General features: G+C 35.9%; 1 protein-coding gene and 1 pseudogene across 2 annotated transcripts in view; one reads left to right on the top strand and one right to left on the bottom strand.

The window, feature by feature from the left end:
• The window catches only part of LOC105742476, a 21,179-nt pseudogene extending 19,578 nt beyond the window's left edge, over window positions 1-1,601 (top strand).
• The window catches only part of Naaladl2 (N-acetylated alpha-linked acidic dipeptidase like 2), a 577,651-nt gene that overhangs the window by 144,444 nt on the left and 409,842 nt on the right, over window positions 1-23,365 (bottom strand). The window lies entirely within an intron of this gene.

A 23,365-nucleotide genomic window follows, 5' to 3' on the forward strand; every position in this document is an offset into this window, starting at 1 on the left:
TAGAATAACTAATTGTTAGTGTCCAATCAGTCTTAGATTGGTACTTTTGTGAAGATGCTGCTTTTATCTGACAAGAATGAGCTTAATTAGCCTAAGAACTCTGTACGGCTCTATTTCTCCTTTTCCATTCGGCACACTTTAACATTCCATGAAGCTAGAATTTAGAATTAATTCTAGCTTGTAATAGCATGACATGCTGGCTGATTCTTGGTTTATGCTATCCAAAAAGAACATTTTATAGCTTTCTGTAATAATCCAAGAGAAAATGAAATAGAATTATCTGAATAATTATTTCAAATCATTTAAGCTCTTTTATGAGATCAAGAGCCTGTTGTGAGTGAAAATGATCAATGTATATTAGATGCATGTATGAATCTGCCACAATAATCTATATAACCAATTTTAAAGAGTTTTTAAAAATCTTCATTTTAAAATGACTTCTGCTTAGATTTTTCTACTGAAAATTGATGGTCACTTCTTTTAAGTTTTTCATGGAGGAAACTATCAGTGTTGTTTTTATAATACTTGTATGTAGCAGACTACATGTTGTTGTAGAGTGAATGCCAATGTTGAAATTAAACAAAAGACAGTCAAAGCTCTACTGTTTGCTGACTATATGTCAGTAAAGAAGAGAAATCAGTTTTAAAAGTGGTAATTTCAAGTGTATTTACTCTACCAGTTTCCTCTACAAAAGTTTTGTTTTGGTTTGTTTTGTTCTGGTACCAGGAATTGAAATCAGGACCTCAAGCTTTCCAGATAGGCACTTGTGCCACTGGGCTACATGCTTAACTACAAAAGTTATTTTAAAATGTGAATCCTACTTTTCTCTTTCTTTCTCACATTAACAATTGAGAACTTTCAGGAGCTGCTACCCTGGAGATCTAGCACGTGGAACAGCATGGCCAAATCTTGAGCAAGGAGGCCTGCAAACAGGTAGACATCTTCAGACAAAATCTTTTCTAGGAGGCTGAGGAATTCCTCTACAGATTTTTGCCACAGAAAATCATATACCTCAGTCAGCTCTTGCACAAGGACTCCCTCGATGTAGCAGACTTGACCTCCCTTTGGGTCCGCTGGACATCCCTATATCAGACCTTCCATCTAAAGATGATGAGATGGAAACAGATAAGCAGGAGAAGAAAGAAGTCCCTAAGTGTGGCTTTCTCCTGGGAATGAGAAATCCCTGGCCCTGCTCACTCTAGTTAACCCTGAAGTGTGGACTCTCAAAGAGAAGCGCATTCTGGTGTTTGTATGGATCAGCACCTGATCCCCAAGATGGAGGATGGAAATGATTTTGGAGCAGCAATCCAGGAAAAAGTTCTGGAAAGGGTGAATGTAGTCCAGACCAAAGTAGAAGCCTTCCAGATACCATTTCTGGGTACTTCTCAGAATGTGGGGATGTTGTGGAGAAGGCCTCTAAGATGACCCAAGTAATAGATTACTAGGCCCTGGTACGTGAGAAATATGAGGCAGCCTACGGGAATCTCAGGACTATGGTGCTGGCCCTGAGGGTCTTCTATGCAGAGCTTTATCATGTCATCAGCAGCAACCTGGAGAAAATTGTCAACCCAAAAGGTGAGGAGAAGCCATCTAAGTATTGAGCCCAAGACTAGAAGAAAAAATTAGCAGCCTGTTCCTTGTATGGATTAAAAAAAAAATTAGAACTTTCAATAGTGTGTGTTAAAATGCCAAACAGAGTGATGCTGCTTTTTTTTATTGTAGATGACAGAGGACAATTAGAAATTCTGCATTCCGCACTTTTTTCAGAAATGTAAAAAAATAATTTGATTTCAAAAAGTGATATTTAGACTCAAAGAAAATAATAATTGCCATCTGTTTTATTTTATAGAAATGTGTCTTTGCATGAATTAGCATAACTAAATAGTTAAATGCATTAAGACAGAAAATATTGAACATTTTTACATCATAGGCACTATGAGGTGTGATATATAGATGATAGACAGATAAATAGATAGATCATGTATGTATATATGTGTTTGTCTATGTACCCAGAAGTATCTTCAATTTGTTGAATGTTGTTATGCTCATTCAATTTGTGTTGAGTGTCATTCTTTTGTGAATAAAGATGTTGAGAAAGAGTCCTAGGGTACAGTCATATAATATATTGCGGTGCTTTCAAGTATCTGATTTGTTTTTAAATATTGCACATCCAAGGTCAGTATTATTTGCTCTAGAAAGAATACAATTAGATAATTAAGTTTATATTTTAAAGCAAGTATGTTTCAATATATTCATGATCATGCATTTCTAAAATCTAATGCAATAGACATTACAAAACTATTTTAGAGCACAGAAAAAATGATTTCCTAATGACAGGTATTCTGATGGCTCTTTAATAAAGTTTGACAAGTCAAAATGCATTTCAAATATTTATTCCTCATAGAACCATATGAAGATCCCTTCATAAAGTCATTTGTCTCTATAAAAATGCTGGATCGGATAGAATTTCAAAGGTTACTGACATGGGTGAAAGTTCATTAAATCTGTGCACAAGCATTTAAATTATATTCTGAGAAGGAGATTGAGGCGATGAAGCACTGATGTTGAACAGCTTAGAGCTTGTGCCAGGCATGCTGTAGGTTAGCCGCCATCACCACAGCTATAGCGTATACATGGGAATAATGTGGGCTCAGGATGTAGATTCTTGAGTTCAATACTGATATTTGCTGCTCATTAGACTCAAGCAATTTACTCCACATATCTGTGTTTCAGTATCATTAGTTGCAAAATGAAGATAATGGTATTATTTTATAGACTTGTTAAGAGGATTAAAATAAAACTCTATCAGCATACATAGTAAGATATCAAAATGTTTAGAAGTTATGGTAGTATGTATATAAGAGCATGCTAATTGAAACGTACAACATAGTTGTTTCAAAAGTTATACATCATTATGGATGATGCCATGAATAATATTAACTAAAGCATGTTAGATTCAACAATGGCATTAGCCATGCTAATTCACTTTAAAAAAATTCATATTTCAATTCACACAGGAGAAGCGATTGCATTTATTCAAAGAAGACAATGATAGGCTAAATATACTACAACTATTTTTTTTTCCCAAATATGTATTACAACTTTAACATGTGCCATCCACTCTTATGGGTAATGTGGGTGGGTTGTGAAGCAGTGAGCAAGACATCAGATGCTTCATAACTAATCCTAAGACTAGAGTCCAGAGTCTAATGTGTATTTAATTTATTCCATAATTTTACATCTGTAGAGAAGACAGTGACATAAATGTTCATTGAAGGGATGGGAGATTCTCTGTACTCTAAATTATAACCTCTCTCTTCTCTGCCAAAGCCCCAAATAATTATTCATTTGAGTAAAAAGGCCAGCATTCTGGTATATATAATAAACATTATCTGAATGCAGAGCACATTGGGTCATTCGATAATTAATTCCAATTAGTTTATTTAATTGATCAGTTAGCCTCTGAGAATCCTGAGAGAAGAAATTAGAAGGAAAATCCTCAAAGGTGTAGAGGCAGATCAATTTGACCATTACCTGGCCTACTCTGAGCAGCTCACAGCTCTGCTATATTTCTCACGAAATGTACAGGATTCTACAGATAATGGTATTATGGTATTATTATAGATAATGGTAATCAGGTATAATTTGTAGCACAGTTTTTGACAGACATCTTCATCAATATGTTATCACTGCCATTATTTCTAGTTCATGAAATCAGCTGATTCCCCCACCTCAGAACTCTCTCGCCTTCCCACTCTTCTCTGTGCACATGTAGACTACATATCTACCACTTAAGTCGCCAACCTTCCTGTATCCTCAGTTGATTTTTCTGCTTTGCTTGTCTGATAAATCCCTCCATATAGGTTGCAAGTGGTCCACCTAATGTGCATTTAAAACTGGTATGATGAAAACTGCTAAAAAGAAAAGATGTACACATGCTCAAGTTAATATCACACTTTACAGTATAGATTCCCCAGAAATCAGGGGAAACAACATGCTTAAAGAGGTGTCTTTCTACACCTAAAGCAAACTCTGGCCAAGCTTACAGCCAGAGGTCTAGGAACACATCTTATAACAGGGTGACTGCCTTTCTTGCAGGGGTACCAGAGCTGCATACTTTCCTAATGACCACAGCATACTTTCATACACCCTAAGACTATCTTCCACAATATCCTGAAATCTTTTGCAATCCTACAATCAATTCAAGTCCTAATGGAGCTTTTTAGGAACATCTTCCACCCAGCTAATATCCCTGCCTCAGTCTTTCTGTGTCATCCTCAGCAAGTGGTTTAATCACAAGAGATTGTCTATCTTGAATATAAGATGTCAGACAGGAACTTCCTCAGCTTGTATCACCATACCTGAGTACTTATCTCTACCTCTCCTCTCTTTATCCTATGGAAACACTTCAGTACCTGTTGAGCTTTAGATAAAATTCAAGACATAAATTCAATTCCAGAAAGCCAAGATACCTTCAATCACTGGCATTGCTCCCACTGTGGGCTTTGGTCTCTGCTGTCTCATCATTTCCCTTTACCTGTCTTTCTACCCAAGCTTCTAGTCACGTTTAACAGTTGAGTTACAAGAAATTTCTGTGAAATTATAAGCCCTTTAGCATGTTTTTCTAAGTCTATGCAGAACATCCTTCGTGATTCTTTTACTTATTTCATCTGCAATTATTTGTGGATCTCAGTTGCTCTCTCTGACTAAAAAGCTTGCAAGGAATGTGTTCATTTTATCTTCTTCTGTAGTGTCCTGTCTTGTCTTTGCTATGAATTTATGAATTTATTGCCATGGTGTATTTCTCCATTCACATACTGCTGTTTATAGACTATTGTAGACTATAAGGTCTCAGGACTAGGTCATGTAATATAGAGATGAAATAGTTTCAAAGGAATTCTTGATACCTAATATGTACTTGGTATTTCTTTTAGTGAATAAAGAGTTACTGTTTTATCTTGTGGCGCCTATTGAGGGCCACAACTGAGCTATCATTTACATCAAATCATTTCATTTAATCTTAAAAGTATCCTACAAAAAACTAGGCACTGAGGGCTTTAGTTGACTTGTCCATATTGCTCATGGAGATACAGAACATAGAACTAAGATCTGACCACAGGTTCACCTTCTAAATGCAAATGCATTTGTTTTTCCATGTTATCTCTTCTGGCATGTATTTTAAGCCCCAAGAGACAGGTGACACTCAATTTGTTTATATCGTTTAATGCAATCAATGGTTTATTCACAATCACATGGTGCCTAGCCATTCAATTAGCTCACCATAATACTAGCTAAGTGAATGACAAATTGTCACAATTTTTTTTTTTTTTAGGTATTTAGTACAAGGGTCTATAGGGTATGGCGTCTACAGGGTCTCCCTACACAAATGGTACTCATAGTGATTCATCTGTTTTCAGCTTCCCAAGTGCTGAGAATACAGGCATGCGCTACCTTGCCCAGTCAGTGCACACCAAGGGTGGGGCCGACAGGGTATTCCAGGATCAAACCCTGGACGATTTACTCTTTCTAAGCAGGCACTTCAGTCTGCTGAGCTATTTCACCAGCCCAACCATTTTTATTATTATTACTTTGCAAAACTTTTGTTTTGCTCTTGACCCATTATAAAGGGTATGAAAGTAATTTTCAAGGCATAGTTTTTTAAGAAATATTTTTCACTGTGGAGAAATAAAAGTTAAACAATAATACAATCTTAAAAATGAGAACAGATATAATTTAGTGATAGTGCTTCTCTTTGTTTTAACTGAAAATAGCATTAGCAGTAATGAATTTAAATTACAGAAAGAATGAGCAATATGAGAAGTTGAACAAAATTCTCTGAATAGGAATAATGAAATATAAGATGATACCAAAGAAAGATACATAAATCACAGTGGATATAGCATTTGAGAATAATGTAGATGGAGAACTATTTGAATAGCCGTGGCACAGGAAATGAATTACCTCATCTAGGTTTATGATTGTCTGTTCCTAGCATTTTTATCTAATGATAATGACTTTTGTATTTCTGAGAAAGATCAAGTTGAATGTACAAAGAGGAAAAGAAAACATTTCCATAACACAAATTACACATAGAAAGGAGTTTCAACTTTTCTCCCAGCAAGTCACTTTTTCAAGTGTTACATAAACAGCCAATTCCACATTTTATTTTTGTTATTAACAAGGATAAATTTTAAGCTGGAAAGAGATGCAATAATCATCTTGTTAATGAAAAAATCTGAGGATAAGTCTCCTTTCTAAATATCAGTTTATGCCTTGCAAATATTTAATCAAAATATTTGCTTCTAAAATCTAATTCCTACCAGGGGACTTTCCAGACAAAAAATATTCTTGATTGTCAGAGTGTAAGATTTGCTATTGTTTTTAATATATCATTGGATAGGAAAAGGCAGTGAGAGAAAAATAGTTCACTTGTTTCAACAAAATACAATTTATATAACCTTGGGATAGTACCTGTTTAGAAAGGGAACAGAAATAAAACCTCGATTGCTTCCTTTCTAGTAAAGGAATAGCAAGAAAAATCTTTTCTAGCCCTTTAGTGTAATTTACCTCCTCATTCATCACATTCTTAGAAATGAATAGCCAATAGCAATAAATATTCAAAATTTCTTACATGAGTTTGCTAAATTCAAAAATACTACGAAAACCAAAGCCATTTTTGTAAGTTTGCAGCAAACTCACTCAAGGGCAGTGCCGCATTTTTACTTAATATACTAAGGCAGCCAAACAAGAGTAAACCATTTATTAGTCACGAAAACATTACTTCATTTTATTATCTGTACAAACTGAGACCTTGTTACAGAGCTATGCGTTATATTACTATGACATATAAACTTAAAAATCCAAAATATCTGGTCTCAGAGCTTTTAGGAAATTATAGATCTGTATCTAGGTAACTATGACCTGTGTCAGCACTCATCAGAATTAGTTGAATATATAGTCGATTCCCAGTCTCCAGGTACACGTGTCCAAATACTTGTAGAACACATTTCATGACAATGTGCTTGATTCGTCATTTGACTGCTTGATGTCCTGTGGCCCACGATTATCTCGTATTTGCTTCCTTTCTGACATTTCCTTCTTCCTGCATCTTCTACTTTGAAACTCCTTTCACTCTATCGAGCTATTCGAAATTTTCTAGGTATTGTTCTTACTCCCATATGGAGAGATTGCTTTTTCTAAGATTGGGTTTCACTCTAGTGAAGCACAGGCTCACCTTGAATTGCTTATGTTTGAGCAATTGAGATCAGGAAGGTTCAAACTCATAGCAATCCTCCTGCCCTCAACCTTCCAAATGCTGAGAGTACAGGTATGCACCAACATGACAGGCAGATAAACTGTTTTATAATTGAGGGTTATTTATACACTGATAAGATGTTCTTCTATAAGGATAAAATTTTTAACTTTAATTTGCCAAATAATTCTAAAATTTCCATGTCAATTCTACTTGTAAAACTCCAGTAGAAAAAAAATCATAAATGTGCAATACATTTTATGGACAATGTTCTTTATGGAAATATTACTTGTGAGGTTAAGAAAAACAGCAATGATTTCCACATGCAGTACAGAGGGCTAAACAAATTATGACAAGTCCCTTTATAGCATAGTATGCAAACACAAAAATAAATGAAAACATAATCAGCATGAGTCATAAAATTCAAATGATAGGAAGTTGATAAGTAAACTGATTAAAATAACAAACAAAAATGTAACATTTTAAGAAATGTAACATTTTAAGAAAGTGCATATACTTGTATGAGACTGACAGTAATATGCTACTTGTGGGGGGATTAATGAAGGTATCTCTAATTCTCTATGTTCAATTCATTTTTAAATTTATCCACACATGTGCATTATTAAATAAAGAGAAAGTTTTCTTTAGTGGAATGAAAGGAAACGTGCTTAAGGTAACTAAATTTCATGATATAGAACCTTAGTCATCTTTGGCATCAGGGGAGGGGAAGATTTCAGGGAATTCTGTTATGAATTCCAGAACTAAAGCTTAAGAAAAAGTACAAGTATTTATATAATATGGGAAAATTTATTTTCTCTTGAATGATCCATCTACATTAAGAAAAGAACAGTCATTTCACAGAGTTCTAAAAATACAAAGACTTATTTGATAAATCATTTCAAATAAATATAATCACTTTTCAGTTTTTGACTTTTGCAAACAGGACTGTGACCTCTTACTTGCCAAAGCTGACTGTCATCACAGTTGCTTTTGAAAGTAGAAATTCTGCTACATGCTTTTGTTCTACATCAATCAAGCTCTTAATTGATAACAGATTTTAAAGAATGAGGTCAATTTTGAAGAACAGCCTCGTTACTGTGAAAATAGCATTTAGCAGCTCCAGAAAAAAATACACAAAGTTATTATTTTTCTGAGGCATTTCATTAAAAATTGCACATTACAAAATATGCAATAATAGATGGATAAAGAAAAAAGGAGACAGGAATACTTCTGTCTGACCATTCCATCAGCCTCCCTAACTCTATGACAGTCCTAAGTCTCCTGCCCTAATCAGTCTTTCACCATAAACAGGGATACCTTAGCTGTCATGTGCAGGCTCAGTCCCACTTTAGCCTGCCCTTTGGGGGCAAAGTTTAAAGGACAGAAGTGACTGAGCTCTATCCATCTTGTTAAGAGACATCCAACAACCATTTGTCCTATTAATAGCAAATTTCCATCAAATGTGATAATTGCCTCCATGCTTCTGGCCTTTCTCGAGTCCATTCTAAATTCTTGACCCTACACCTTGACTTATATCTTGTTTCAGGTTCTAAGGCCTGTGTTCTCTCTGCCTTTCTGTTCTTTTGGACTAAAATGGTGTAACGCTGGTGTCCTCCGAACCCAGGAACTCTGTTCTCTTGGATAGCTTGGGTCCTCAGCGTATTTTATCTCATCTTTCCTCTCTTCATCCTGAAGAGACTGTGTAAAATGGACACCAAGCTACAGGTGTGATTTTCAAACATCTTGCTCTTGCCCAGCAATCCTACTCTTTTTCCTCACAGTATCATACTTAAATTTAGAGTCTGCATATTGGTTTTTTATTTATCTTCTTTTATGTCACAAGTATGGGGCTGATACACTGCTGTAGTTCACCTCAACGGGGCTTATCCTTAATATTTCTCTTTGGGCTGATATTTGGTCCAATTTCTAAAATTGCCCCTCAAACAACTGTCACATTTTCCAGTGTTTATTATCCAAGTATGTATTTATTTTTTTTCTCAAAATACCTACATACAGATCTGTACTTCTCGGTAACTATGACATATATCAGCTCTTGTCAGCATTAATTCAATATACAGTCAATTCCCAGTCTCCAGATATGTGTGTCCAGCCTTGTAGAACACACTTCATGACAATGTGCTTAATTCATCATTTGACTACTTGAAGTCCCTGAGGCCTGGGATTATCTCCTATTTGCTTATTTTCTGGCATTTCCTTCTTCCTGCATCCTGTATTCTGAAACTCCTTTCACCATATTGAGCTTCTTGAAATCCCTCTATTGTTCTTTATTCCCATATTGAGAGGTTGCTTTTTCTAAGTGCAGGCTGGCCTTGAACTTGCCTGTGTTGCCCAGGCAAGTCTCAAACTCACAGCAGTCCTCCTGCATCCATTTTATCCTCAGGATCTGGACTCTATATTATTGTTTAGAACCCCTTGTTACCAGTTAAATTCAGGTTTTGAAATCTATATATTTCTTTTTGATGGATATTTTAAATTATATCATTTGACTAACTTTTTATCTAAAGTTATATGCTAACAAAAATAAAGTTTATGCTATGGGTCATTTACTCATGCTTAATATGTAAGTTCATATTTACATGTTTGTATGAATATCACTTCTTGAGAAGAGATGGGAAAAACTAGAAAAGGAAATTCAAGGATGTTTCCACAACTGTAAAAACAAGTATATGCCTCTATTCATCTTTCCAACACAGTAAATTATAAATTTTCTTGGAAAGTATGTTAAATAACTGAAATAAAACTCTCATGGGTAATGATGATACTATGTTAGTATTCTTCACACTAACTTGGAATTAACTCATTCTTCCCAGTGGGGAAATACGTTCTCTAGAATGTTTATGGGGATTGTAGTCATAGAAGACTAAAGGCTGGGCTGGTCAGATAGCTCAGTGGATTAAAGTACCTGCTCAGGCAGATATAGGGGCCAAGGTTCAATTGGGAGCCTGCAGGGCCAGCTCCCCACCCCCAGAGTGTGCTGAGATGGCAAATAAGCATGATACTGGATGTGGTGTTGTGTGCCTGTAATCCCAGTGCTTGGGAGGCTGAAAACAGGAGGATCACTACAAGTCCAATCTGTGTAGTGAGATCCTGTAGACCTTGTACTAAAAACCTAAAAAAGACTAAATGCTTCAAGAATATTATGTTCTGGAAAAAACCCTGATAACTTGTATTGGTGTTAGAACAGGAGCTATATATTTATTTATAGTTATTGACAGCATAAGTATTATTTATATCAATAATGTAAAAATAATGGAAAGAGAAATGGGCAAAACTTACTCCTAAGTTATACAGGATAATATATTTTTATTATTACTCACAAAGTTATGTAGGATAATATGTCAGATAATCTGTATAGTAATATTTTATGTTATAATTTGAACCTTAATATGTAATCTATACAAACTATATAAATATTGTTTTAGGTAAGTGACTGATATATTATTATACTAGGAATATTTATAGCAATTTTAGATAAATATTCCTTGCCACACTTAAGGTAGAAGCGATGGTGAAATATTTAAAAACAGTAACATATGCAATTTAGTTTACTCAATATTGTATTTTATTCTTCTTAATACTTTATCCTCACTCCAAACTGTCAAAAGTTTTGTAACTACTCAAAATGAAGACTATATTTATACTCCATTGTATTTCTTACTAAGCAGTCTTCTAATTCTATGAGTTGGAAAAATAGTCTTCATGCATCAGAACTGTTTAAAGATTATATGCACAAAATATCAGATACATAGGGTCAATACAAGGAAGCTGCTCTCTATTTGGAAGAGACAGAAGTAAGTACTATAAATGCAAAAGTATGCCCAGGGATCATCAGCTTTGGGAGGTACAATGCCAACCAATGTGCACATAGTTTCACACTTAGAATGGAAAATTTACTTTATTATACTTAGAACTAAAGTACAGGTTAACTTTGGATATATGCTTCCCTGGAACTATTAGATGAAAGTTATTTTTCAAGACATCTGAATTTCCTAACTGACTTTTAAATTTTTTTTAATTTTTAAAATTTTTAATTGACTTTTAAGCACATATTATAACACATTAAGAGGAACCAAATGAAAACAAAAGAAGCCATTAAACCATAATTGTAGACTAATTATGTCCACATAGAGAATGAATAAGTGTGTGCCTATCCACATCTACACTTCACTCCATGTGACTCTTACAAACACATCCAGAAGAGCACTAGTCAGGTGCAGGTAGTGGCTGAACCTGAGGTCGGCAAACGCCTTGAGACCAGAGAAGAGCTTTCATCGCACACCTGAAGTGGTAACTTGCTTCCTAGATATATTTTCTAATTTAACTCGATCACAATCAGTGTAAAATATGCATGTATCAAGGCAGGCAAGTGAATCTCCTTAGGTATATGCATTTTGTGTATGTCAAATATTTTATTTATTTTTTTTCTACAGTTTTATTGATAAACATATAGCAATGAGACAGTTTCAAATCAAATCGGAAGTACAGTTTCAACAAATAATACACTGCATATATTATTCTTAGTGGTTAATTGCTGTACAAGATGCGGACTTGTGATCCTATTTACAAACACCAATAGAACAAATCATTCCATTCATTAAGACAATGCAACTATATATCTACCCCAACCACTTTGAATACACAGATACAGAATGGACATTCATCGGTGTACCCCATTTTTCCTAAGTTCAGTTACTGAATATTATAGCTGTGTAAACTCAGCAAAATATTCTAAAAGAGTCCAGTAGCCCATAATAGCATTGGGTCTTATGTTTAACTGGCAATGACAGAAATTATTGACCTGAGTCACTCACAGCTTAACTTAACAGCATGGCTTTATTTCTTATATTTCGGCTTCATACTTTTCTACTGGATGGTTAAGACCAAGGTAAAGCAGGACCTGTGCAACAAGAGTTGTAGCTTTTTGGTCTGAAAAGGTCAATGAAATGCCCTCAGGATTTGTCCTGAGATCCTGTACGTCAGATTGTAGAACCTTTATCAGTGCAGCCATGTGGATGAGTCACGACCATTGCTTGGCCAATGTGCTCTCTGTGAAAGCCTGAGAGAGTGTCTTCTCCCCATGTGACTCTCCTTAGGCCCACTCTATGTCATCGATCGCTTTCCTCTTTGGCCCCATAATCTTCTTGATCTATGTCAAATATTTTAAATGAAAATAAAATGTAAGAATAAATAAAGTAGAATAGATATTTAGATTGATGGTATACAAGTCTCTTCTTAGGGAAACATCCTATGATCTGATGGATCTAAAAAAACCCTAAAAGAAACCAAAGTGGTAAGCATGCTTTACACCTAGATACCTCCTGAAAATAACAAAACAAATAAAAAGACCTTTTTAGTGTGGTATTTAATTGCTCTCCTTAACCCTAATTGGAAAAAAAAAAAACCTAATTGTACAATGAAAGACTAAGGAGTATCAAAAAGAAATCAACAGGTCACAGCAAGTAAATAATGAAATTAATATCACTCCTCTCACATTCCTTTTGTGAAATTTAGCCATCTGTATCGCTTGAACTGAATTTTCTTCCTGGCATGCCTCTGTACCCACTGTTCAGTTCCAAATGAACTAAAAAAGTGCAACAGGACAAGTTTCAGTCTTCTGTGCCTTTATGAGAATATAGAATGAAATCTAATAACGAAAATGTTGGCAGGCTGTATAATTGACTAGTAAAAACACAAAAAAAGAGGAAAAGATAAGTGAATCGGAAAGTGGCATTAATCAAAATATCCTAAGGTTTCTATAAAGAACTCAATCTTCGTTGACGCAGTTACTTGATTTACTACAAATACTGAAAACTTACACAATTATTCTAATATATCTAAGAAAAGAAAAGCCTCCAAGTTAACCCTATATTTTTTCTTGTCCAGAAAGACTGACTCAAAAAAAGACTGATTCAATCCTCAGTAATAATAATAATAATAATAATAATAATAATAATATCAAGCATTTTCTTAGCAATTAAAATGTTTTACAAATGAAAAAGTTAAGATACTTTTCCTCCTTCCCTCCCTCCTTCCCTCCCTCCCTCCCATTTTTCCTTGCTTCCTTCCTTCCTTCCTTCCTTCCTTCCTTCCTTCCTTCCTTCCTTCCTTCCTTCCTTCCTTCCTTCCTTCCTTCCTTTTCTTCCTTCTTTTTTCCTTTCTTTGTTTTGTGGTACCTAAGATTCACCAAAGGCCTTCACATTGAGGTATATTCTGATTTATTCTTTTTAATGTTGTACTCAGGAGATATCTCGGGGATTTAAGCACCTTCCTGGCAAGTGCAAGCACCCTAGTTCGATCCCTAAAGGCACACGCCTGTAATCCCAGCTCTGGGGAGGTTGAGACAGGAGGATAATTATGAGTCTAAGCTGCATTGCAGAATCATGTATCGAATAAATAAATGAAATTTTTTTAAATATTTTTTTAAAATTTATGTGTGTGTGTGTGTGTGTGTGTGTGTGTGTGTGTGTGGCCAGCTCAGCCCACCAGGGGGTGGGGCTGGCTGAAATGTGGTGCTGGAGGATTGAACCCTAGTCCCTGTGCTTTCCTAAACTTGTTCTAAGTAGGTACTTTAGACCACTGAGCCATCTCACCAGCCCCATTTTTTAAATATTAAGACAGACTTGTACTAAGTCATTAAGTTAGCTAGGCTGAGTTTGAATTTGGGACCTCACTACCTTAGCCTCCCAGAGTCATAGGATGATAGTTGTATGTCACCACGTGTATCTTATTATTTTGTTTTGATTTCCATCTTTTTATTTTGTTAAATCTTTCATAATATTCATTTAACATTACAAGCATAACACAGAAGTTTTAAATAATAAAAAATACTGAAATGAGTTCAATTTGTGTAATCTAACAATGTAAATGATACTTAATTGAAGTATTTCCAGATACAAGCTATTTAAAAAGTCCAATTAAGAATACAGTCACCTTAAAGAAACACAAATGGCATTTCTTTCTCCTCAGATTCTGTTAACACTAAATCAGTAATATGATAGAAATGGCAGGAGACTTTCTGTATTTCAGCAGAGATTTTCTACAGAGCAAAGCAGCATAGGGTAGTGTCCAGAGTACTCCATGTCAGTCCTGAGAGCAAATCTCTCTGTGACTCAGGGATTTGCTACATCACTTCCATTAATCTTGGGTGATTATCACAGGGATGAGTTAAAGGAAGAGAGAAGAAAGGAAGTTCCAGGGCAGGTTAATTTATCTGAGACACCATATCCTGCAGTGTAACCTTTGACCTCTGTTTTTGTGGGAGGGAAGTGGGGTGTGGATGTGAATGAAAAGAAAATTACATACTCTATGTCATGGTTTGTGTCTAGATGTCCCTCAGAGCCTCATGCAGTCGGATGGGCTGCTTTTCAGAGGTGGGTCAATGTAGAGTTTGTGATTCGTTCCTGGTTCAAGGCTGGGAGTACAGGTGTGAGGGCTCCACCCACCCTAGGGCAGGTAGCCTGCACACAGAACATGGGACAGAAAGAGTTTTATTTCTCTCTCCTCCCTTTTTGCTCTTGTTCCTTTTGCTGTCTTTCCACCCTGCTGTTCCTCTGCCACATCACCCTGTGTTGAGACAGGTGAGTATGGACTGAAACTTCCACAAACTGTGGGTTAAATCCTTCCATCCCTACTTTTAGGTATCAGGTATTTTATCTCAGCAATGAGATAAGTGACTAAGACACCTCTGTTTGCCTTTCCTAAATGCACAGCTGTTATTCATGCATGTGTTCATAGCATGACCATATCAGTGAATGATGTCTCAGAGCAGTAGTCAAGAGACAAAAATAATGCCTTAAAGATTGACTTCAAGAAAGTCCAACATCAGTCTTGGGGTTCCTCAGGATGCTTTGAACAGTTATGCCTATGTATACTGTTTTTAGGTCTGACATGCCCACATGGAATGAAGATTTTCATCAGTAGAGTTTTACATGCAGCATGTTTTAGTTAGACCAACAATTCATAACTCTTTCAATACTTAAAATGCTCACCAAGTGGGGGGGGGAGAGAAAAAGAGAGAGAGAGAGAGAGAGAGAGAGAGAGAGAGAGAGAGAGAGAGAGAGAGAATATTGTATGAAAAAGTTGAGCTCTTTTTGGCAAAGGAATTAATCCCTTTGAGTTTCAATTAATCTTGAATATCTTGGGGAAGACCTGGCAAACATTTACACATTTACCCATCAAACTTATCAAACTTCATTAATGTATGCATTATATACATCTCCCTTGCTGAATTCCTCTGATTAACAGTTGAGAAAAATATTTTCTTTGGTTACAATAAAGCTCTTCATTATGAAATATAATTCTTACACATCTCAGAAAATAAGCTACCATTGTTCACTTGAAAGGAAGATATTTTCTTTTAATATGGCTTTAAATAAGATCGGATTTTAAAAGTGAAATTATTCAGTTACTGTACTTTGGAAATGTCAGTTTGATAGGCTGATCAAGTTAATAGGACAGCTGTAAATCACTGAAATGGTCAGTACTGCCTGCTGTGAGTGAGGTTGCTGAGCGGATCCAAGAACCAATAAAAGGAATTATGTCTGCTTTACAAGGTACTTTTCTCCTTTCTATCAAATTAAATCCTACATCCCACACAATCACAATTTATTAGAATTTACTGTTTTCTGCCCTAAATCAATCATCTCTCTTATCTATTTCTACTATCTACAATAGCGCCTTTCTAGTTTCTTTTAGGGCACACCAATCAACTGTATGTCCACACTACCTCACCCCCTCAAAAAAAAAAAAAAAGGTTATGTTGGTTGAAATCATGAATTACTCCTTCCTTCATATGTATAGACCCACATTATTAAGCCAAAAAGTCAGTTGCCATACTCAACATAATGGACTGCTTGAGTTCTAAAATTTTCACTAGTCTGGCTGGTTTTCCTCCTATTTCACTAGATTCTCCTGAGAGTCCTTTGCTGGTTTCATTTCATTAAATGCCAGTGGAATCTTGCAAAGTCCAATCAGTCCTTGCATCACAGATCTTTTCCATTTTTTCTTACTCTTTCCTTAATTTCCTTAATTTTTTAAATGAATTCTTTAAAAAATATTTAATTGGTACAGGGTTTTATCACATAGGGAAGACTCATAGTGATCTTCCTGCCTCAGCCTCTGCAGCACTGGGATTACAGGCATATGACACCATGCCCAGTTTCAGAACTGGCATGGCATGAGATACCAGGGATCAATCTCGAGTCCTTAAGCTTGCCAGGCAGGTGCTTAGATTGCTGAGCTATCTCCCCAGCCCATAATTTCATGATTTTAAATGTCATTGATATGCCGATAATTCTAATTTTTTTCTGCAAAATTGACTTGTTGAACTATACACGAAGCATATATTCATAGATGTTTACCTCACATTTTAAACTTATTAGGTTCCAGATCTCAGATTCTGCTCTTCTGTAAAACCTATGCCTCTTTTGATCCTACCTATCGAAGTTTATAAGATTCCCATTCTTCTAGCCACTTAAGCAAAACTGTAGAACTATTTTCTATTCTTATTCATGTATCTCAAATCTAATTTAAAGAGAATACTTATTTTAAAACTTTAAAACATGGCAAGTACAAGATCCTGAGTTCAATCCTCAGTACCACAAAATAAATAAATAAATAATCAATCACGTTCCATGCCCTCCACTTACAGCACTCTGGTATAAGCCATCCCCACCCAGTACAGGGAGCAGAACAAGAGTCTATTCTTTGTGTCATTTTAACAAAGCAGTAGAATGATTTCTGCCAAACAGAATTTGGATCAGGTTATTCCTCTGCTCAATACTCTCCAGTGGCTTGTCCAATTTTCTCAGAAGAGAAAACTGAAAATAGACTTCAGAGCTCCCTCTCATACAATGTGAGCATTAAATTTTCCCATCACCACCAAAAATGCTATGGGAGAGGGCCACTCTAGGTAATCTACTGATCCCCACAAGCTCTCTTATTCATTTTACCCTAAACTGCAAGCTGCCCACTAGATTAGTGCTTTCTACTGTCTCTCTACACTATGAATTATTCCAAACTCTGTTAAAATTCTCTTGCTCTTCACATTCCATATAAAATATGTCCATCACCCATAAAAGCCTCGAGTTTATCTTTCTTTGTAGTTGTATAAAAATACATCTTGGGCCGGTGAGATACCTGGGGGGTCTAAGTGTCTGCCTGCAAGCTCAAGGATGTGGGTCTAGTTCCTGATACCACATGCAGTGCCAGCCCCTGAAACCAGGTGTGGTGGTGTATCCCTGTTTTCCCAGCCCTGGGGAAACTGAGACAGGAGGATCACAAGTCCAAGCTGTGTAGTGAGACCCTGTACCAAATGTAAATCAATCAATCAATCAATCAGTCAATCAATCAATCAATCAATCAATCTTTTTTAAGAATACATCTTAATGGATGCAACTAGAGAACATACTCATGAGTAAAATAAGTCAGAATCACATGTGTAAACATCATGCTGTCTCCCTCCTGTAAGAAACTGAAAGAGTAAATAAGATCCAAAGGTACAGTAGAAGGGAGAGAACCTGCTCAAAAAAAAGAACAACTCGGTTGGAGGAAAGGGAAAAAGAAGCTAGGGAAACAATATGTTCATAATTACACACAAGATAGTTAAAATAATTGTACTCCTAACTTTGTTAGTCCTTTGAAAGGAAGTTAGTGCTTAGATTGTTTGATGAATTCTGCATGCCTACATCTGGTGATCTGAGCAACTACTTTGAAAACAACAATATGCAACATAATAACCACTGTTAATTTCCTATCATCCTGTTTTGAAATTCTGTGTCATTTCTTGTTGGTTTTTATTCTCTTTAAAATAAAAAAAATCTCCATTACATAAAGTTTCTCCAGAACACAGCCCTCTGTCCAGTGAATTATAATGTCTCATGTTTAGTACATTCAGATTGTTGTTTAGATTATTTATGACACATGTATTCATATTTTACCATAAATTATAAAAACACAAAATTTTTCATAATCCCGATATGTGGAATGGGCTGTTGTTTAAATAGCACACATTGCTTCTCCTCTCTTTTCCTTTTTGTTCCCACGCCATGAAGAGCCTAGAAAACCCCCTATGTGGCAGGTGGAGGTCATCCAGCAGCTGACTAGACAAATGTGTGCTCAACTGTACTGCTGATTTCTGCTGGTCTGTGGAGAGGAGAAGTTAATGCTTCACTTTTTCTCTCTCTTTTAATTTTTTTTTTTTTTTACAATTTTGGGACCACTTTTGCATCCTTATATCTGGTAATTTGACCAACTAATTTAAAGATAACAATATCCAATATAACATCCATCGTTGAATTCCTGTAATTTTTTTTAGTGAAATTCTGTATCATTTCAATTTTTCAAACTTTTAAAATATCTATTAAAATATATTAAAAATTATATATACATGCTTATATAGACAATGGCATCCGAAGCAAGGTAGCAGTTTAGCCCAGGAACACAGGGCAGTAAACAGCTGGGTGCATGTGGATGCATGGTAGGGATGAGAGGGGCAGAAAGTGAAAGAAAAAAATGGGAATGGGAACCAGGCGAGGCTCTAAAACCATAATTAGGAACTTGGGCGTTTCCATGTAATTAATACAAAACAATGATGCTGTCATTGTAAAATTTTCACTTGGGAAGCTCATCCAAGCACTAATATGAACAGACGCTCACTAACAACAACAGTGGAAACTTATGCAAAAACACACTCTGAAGTACCGCCTGGTCATCTGTTCAAACCACCATTCATAAACTTTAATGCATGTTGTGAACTACAGTTGTTACTGGCATAGTTCAGAAGTCTGAGAATCTTACAATCAATCTCTCCATTTCTAATATTCATATACAAATTTTTTCATTTTGTTTAAACAGGTCAAACAAATATATCACCTGGAGCATTTATCTTGGAATATGAAAACTTTCAAATAGGCTCTTGTACATTTTTTAAATGTACAGTGCATTATGGTTATATATATTTACCCTGCTGGGAAATGTCACATCAGAACTTTGGGAAGATCTGCTATCATTTGAATGTTCTTTCACAATTCATGTTGAAATGGAAATACATGCCATTATGACAGTATTAACAGTGACAGGTGGATGGGCCAGGAGCACTGTCCTCATGAATGGTTCATCACTGTTTGAGGAATGGATCCCTAGTCACTGAAAGCTATTCCTAAACTGATAAGGTGAGCTCTCTCTCTCTCTCTCTCTCTCTCTCTCTCTCTCTCTCTCTCTCTCTCTCTCTCTCTGTCTCTCTCCTTCACCCATTGAATTACAAAGTACACTTTAAAAAAGTCCATGTAAATTTAACTAACTGGATCATAAATAACCTTTGTAGCTCAGAGCATGGGGAAGAAATAGAGAACAGAAGTACATAGGAGAGGAAATAGTAAAGAAAAGGCGGCCGGCAGCAAACTTCAGAGTGAGAGCAGACCCCAGTTAGTAACTGAAGTCATTGCTATATTAGACTTTCCACTAGCTCCCAGGTAGTAATACTCCAGCATTCTTCTCTGCCTGATGACATGCTGATCTGTCTGTCACCTCCTTGAAGTTTGCTTGTCAACTGGTGTCTTGTCAACTCATAAACACTTGGATGGACATAGTTAATGCTTTTCAGCCTTACTGCATATTTCAGGAGTAGTTAAAAGAGAAGTAAGACCTAAGGCAGAAGTGAGGTCCAGTTTCCCATAGGTGGCATGGGGAGTTTCCTTTTGTATCCTTGCAATTACAATTTTCCATGGCATAAATTAACCCACCATATTTCCTTGTCACTGTTGGTGGCAGCTGAGTGACAGTCAATCAGGATGCAGAACAGGCATCAGTGTGCATCCCCAGACAACCATGAAGACAGATTTGTTCAGTATGGGCTGCGCCATATTTATGACAACAATTCCTGTGTAAATGTGACATTCACAAGGCATGTTTCATGACCTTTACATGTCTAACTCCTCCCTAATACAGAACTGACTTAACCAACTGCCAGTCCAGGACAACATAATTATTCTTATTTCTTTCATCCACTGCAATGAGTCTGAAAGAGAAATTCAGACCTTCAAAAAGAGCGCCCAAAAAGTGTGGACCAGCAGGCTTTTCTCCTTTCTACCGTTATTCACCCAAGAGTCCTTTGCAGTGTTTGCCTTGATTCTGAAGTGCAAAGGAAATGAGTTCTTCTTAATGAAAGGGAAGAATCACACTAAGCAGTGATCTGAAGAAAAGCACACAAATGCACACTTTCAGTCTGGATGTGTCTTGGTTTAAGTATAGGGAAGGAGGCCCCCAGTTATTAACTAAAATAACTGACTCTTTCTGATCCAGAACTGTAAAGAAGAGTGTGAAGTGGATGGGAATATAAATTTGAATCTTAACTGAATATGGGGACTGGCTGGTCCCAGCCCCTAAGAGCAAGAATTTATCTATCTAGCTTCACCAGAGGAAGTGCTCCTCATGTCTGTCCCCAGGCAGTTAAATCAGGGAGGATATTCTCAAACACAGAAGTAGGAAGTCCACTAATAAGAATGTCTTTTCTTTCCTAATGGAAAAGTCACCAAAATAAACTCTAGCTTTTCTCTACAGATGTTTGCCTGTGCTTTGAAGAGCAAGTTTCTTCCCTCTCATTTTGCAAGTCATTAAGTACTTAGGATATTAGTAAGGAAGACTTGAGTGCATAATCTGAAGGCTTTAAGGGTGTCCATTCTTTGCTAAAGTTTCAGGTTAAAGGAGCTAAGAAGTCAAACGCGAAGCACATAATCAGAATAACAACACCACCAGCATTAGCACATTGATAGGATTTGTACAACCATTTAGTCAGAACCATAAATCAAGAGGAGATGAATTTACGTTCTTTGGTACCATGTGAACAGATTCCAAGTTATTACTTGTCTTTAGTCAAGTTCAGAGAAAATATTAACCTTAGCTCAAAGAAATCAATTTTTCATAAACTTTCATGAGAATGTAAGACAGCATTTAGGAGGTAGAAGCAAAAGAGGAGACTATGAGTAAAAATAAGGAGTGTTGATGATTTTATCAAAAACAGTTTTAATGAATCAACTTACAGGTTCATTAAAGATTTATGAATCAAGACACTGTTTATGGAGAATTAATGTTTTACTCACTCCCAGTTAGTCTTGCGCTACTTTAAGACAAACTGTTAAGGTTATATTAACACAGAAACAAAACAAGAGTTGGTTTGAACAATTTTAGCAATCCATTAGTCAACTCAGGAGCTTATATAGAATTTCCAAAGCAAAACAGGCCAACAACAAAAGAAGCGACAGCATACATGCTGAAAATAGCTATACTTTTCAACCAGTTGTGTGACAATCATTTGGACATAGCTTCAGTGAACTGAATTGAAAATAGCAGCCCTTTTATTGCAAGACCATTGTAACACTCAATTATTAAAATTGATTAATACTTGGAGCAATTTAATTTCATTATCTCTGATCGATTTCAAGCATTACTTTTAATGGTCTTCACTGTTGTCATTTCAGTTTGAACTGCATGAGCACTAGCTTAGTAGAACAACACACAGTCCTTTTCATGAGATTAAGCTCTTGGCTTTAATACCAGGTCCCAAAAGAATAAACTGCTTAATACAGAAGACCAGATGCTCCTACAAACATGATTCAGAAATTCATACCTTTTAGATTTACTTGAATAGATATTTCTGTTTTTAACACTAGGAAAAAATAGTACATTAATCATGGACTTAATTATAAAGTCTATTGTAATGGGCATCAGTTACAATAGGTACCCAGAAAGTGATTACTGAATAACTACATGAAAAATAGAAAATAAGTATCATTTGACTTTAGCTATGTCAATTGAGTTAAAGAAACCTTAAAGAAATCAGGAGTAGGGGAGATGGCTCAGTGGAATAAGCACTTGCCTGGCAAGCACAAGGGCCTCAGTTCAATCCCTGGTTCCACCAAAAAAAAAAAAAAAAAAAGAAAGAAAGAAAAAAAAAAGAAATCAGGAATAGTGAGGCTCCTTACTCTTTCATCCCATGCTATAGTAGTGGATCCTAACTACTTATCCACCTTGATAATACCATGGATGTCCATTTGAGTGCTTCAGTGTTCATGAACTTTGCTGGATTCAACTTCCAGCAGTTCAGTCTCAACCATCACAACAGCTTATGACCCCTTCACCTTGGACTAACTCTTTTTCATGAAGTCAACATCAGTTCTAGGCCCCATGTGAGCTTTAAAATAAAAGTGCCATCTCAGTCTTCACGTTACAGATAAGCAAAATAAACCCAAATCATTTTAAGATGACACTCAAGGATCTTTATACTCTGAATCTAATATCTTTTTGTCTACCCCTCCCTTCCATTTTCCTTTTCCTTCTTTTTCTCACATTACACTTCTCTTTCTCAAACACCTTTCTCTCCTCATGTGTCACAGTCCAGCCTCACAGACTTAAAGGCCATTTCCATATGCTCCAAAGAAATCCACTCTTTTCTGTCAGACAACTTTTTCTGAACTGTCCTTGCTTTTCCTGAACAAAAAGTCCTTCAAAATTTCTTCAAATTTTATCACTCTTCTATGAATCCATCCCTATTCTTCAAAATCATGTTAAAGACATTCAACTTAGTTGTATTAATAATGTTTGGCTATGTCACACTTTATTCAAATTTTATCATTTTATACAACATTTCCATTGGTTACTTTCAAATAATTTCTGTGTTCTTTGAAACCAAGAAGCCTAATCTATAAAATTTTTGTAATTTCCTGTGCTCAATATTTCTTGCACTATAAATATATGCTCAGTAACAACCACTGAGTAAATGTGTGAATTCAATTTAAAAAATTGAGTTTTTATGCAAATGATTGTAATATTTACTTCACTACACATAATAAAGTCATATGTCAGTTAAAGATAAATATACACTGAGGAATATAAGATAGGTATGGTGGTGCATGTCTATAATCCCAGACCTGTAGTAGTCGTTTGAGGTAGGACAATTTCCAGTTTAAGCCCAGCCTTGGTGATTTAGCCAGAGCCTAGCTGAATGTAAAAAGTCAAACAAACAAAAATTCCTGGGATCTGACTCTGGGAAAGTTCAGGGATTCATTCCTAGTATTATTGAGAGAGAGAGAGAGAGAG

The sequence above is a fragment of the Octodon degus genome, unplaced genomic scaffold, assembly GCF_000260255.1.
Source record: "Octodon degus isolate 3935 unplaced genomic scaffold, OctDeg1.0 scaffold00055, whole genome shotgun sequence".
NCBI lineage: Eukaryota > Metazoa > Chordata > Mammalia > Rodentia > Octodontidae > Octodon > Octodon degus.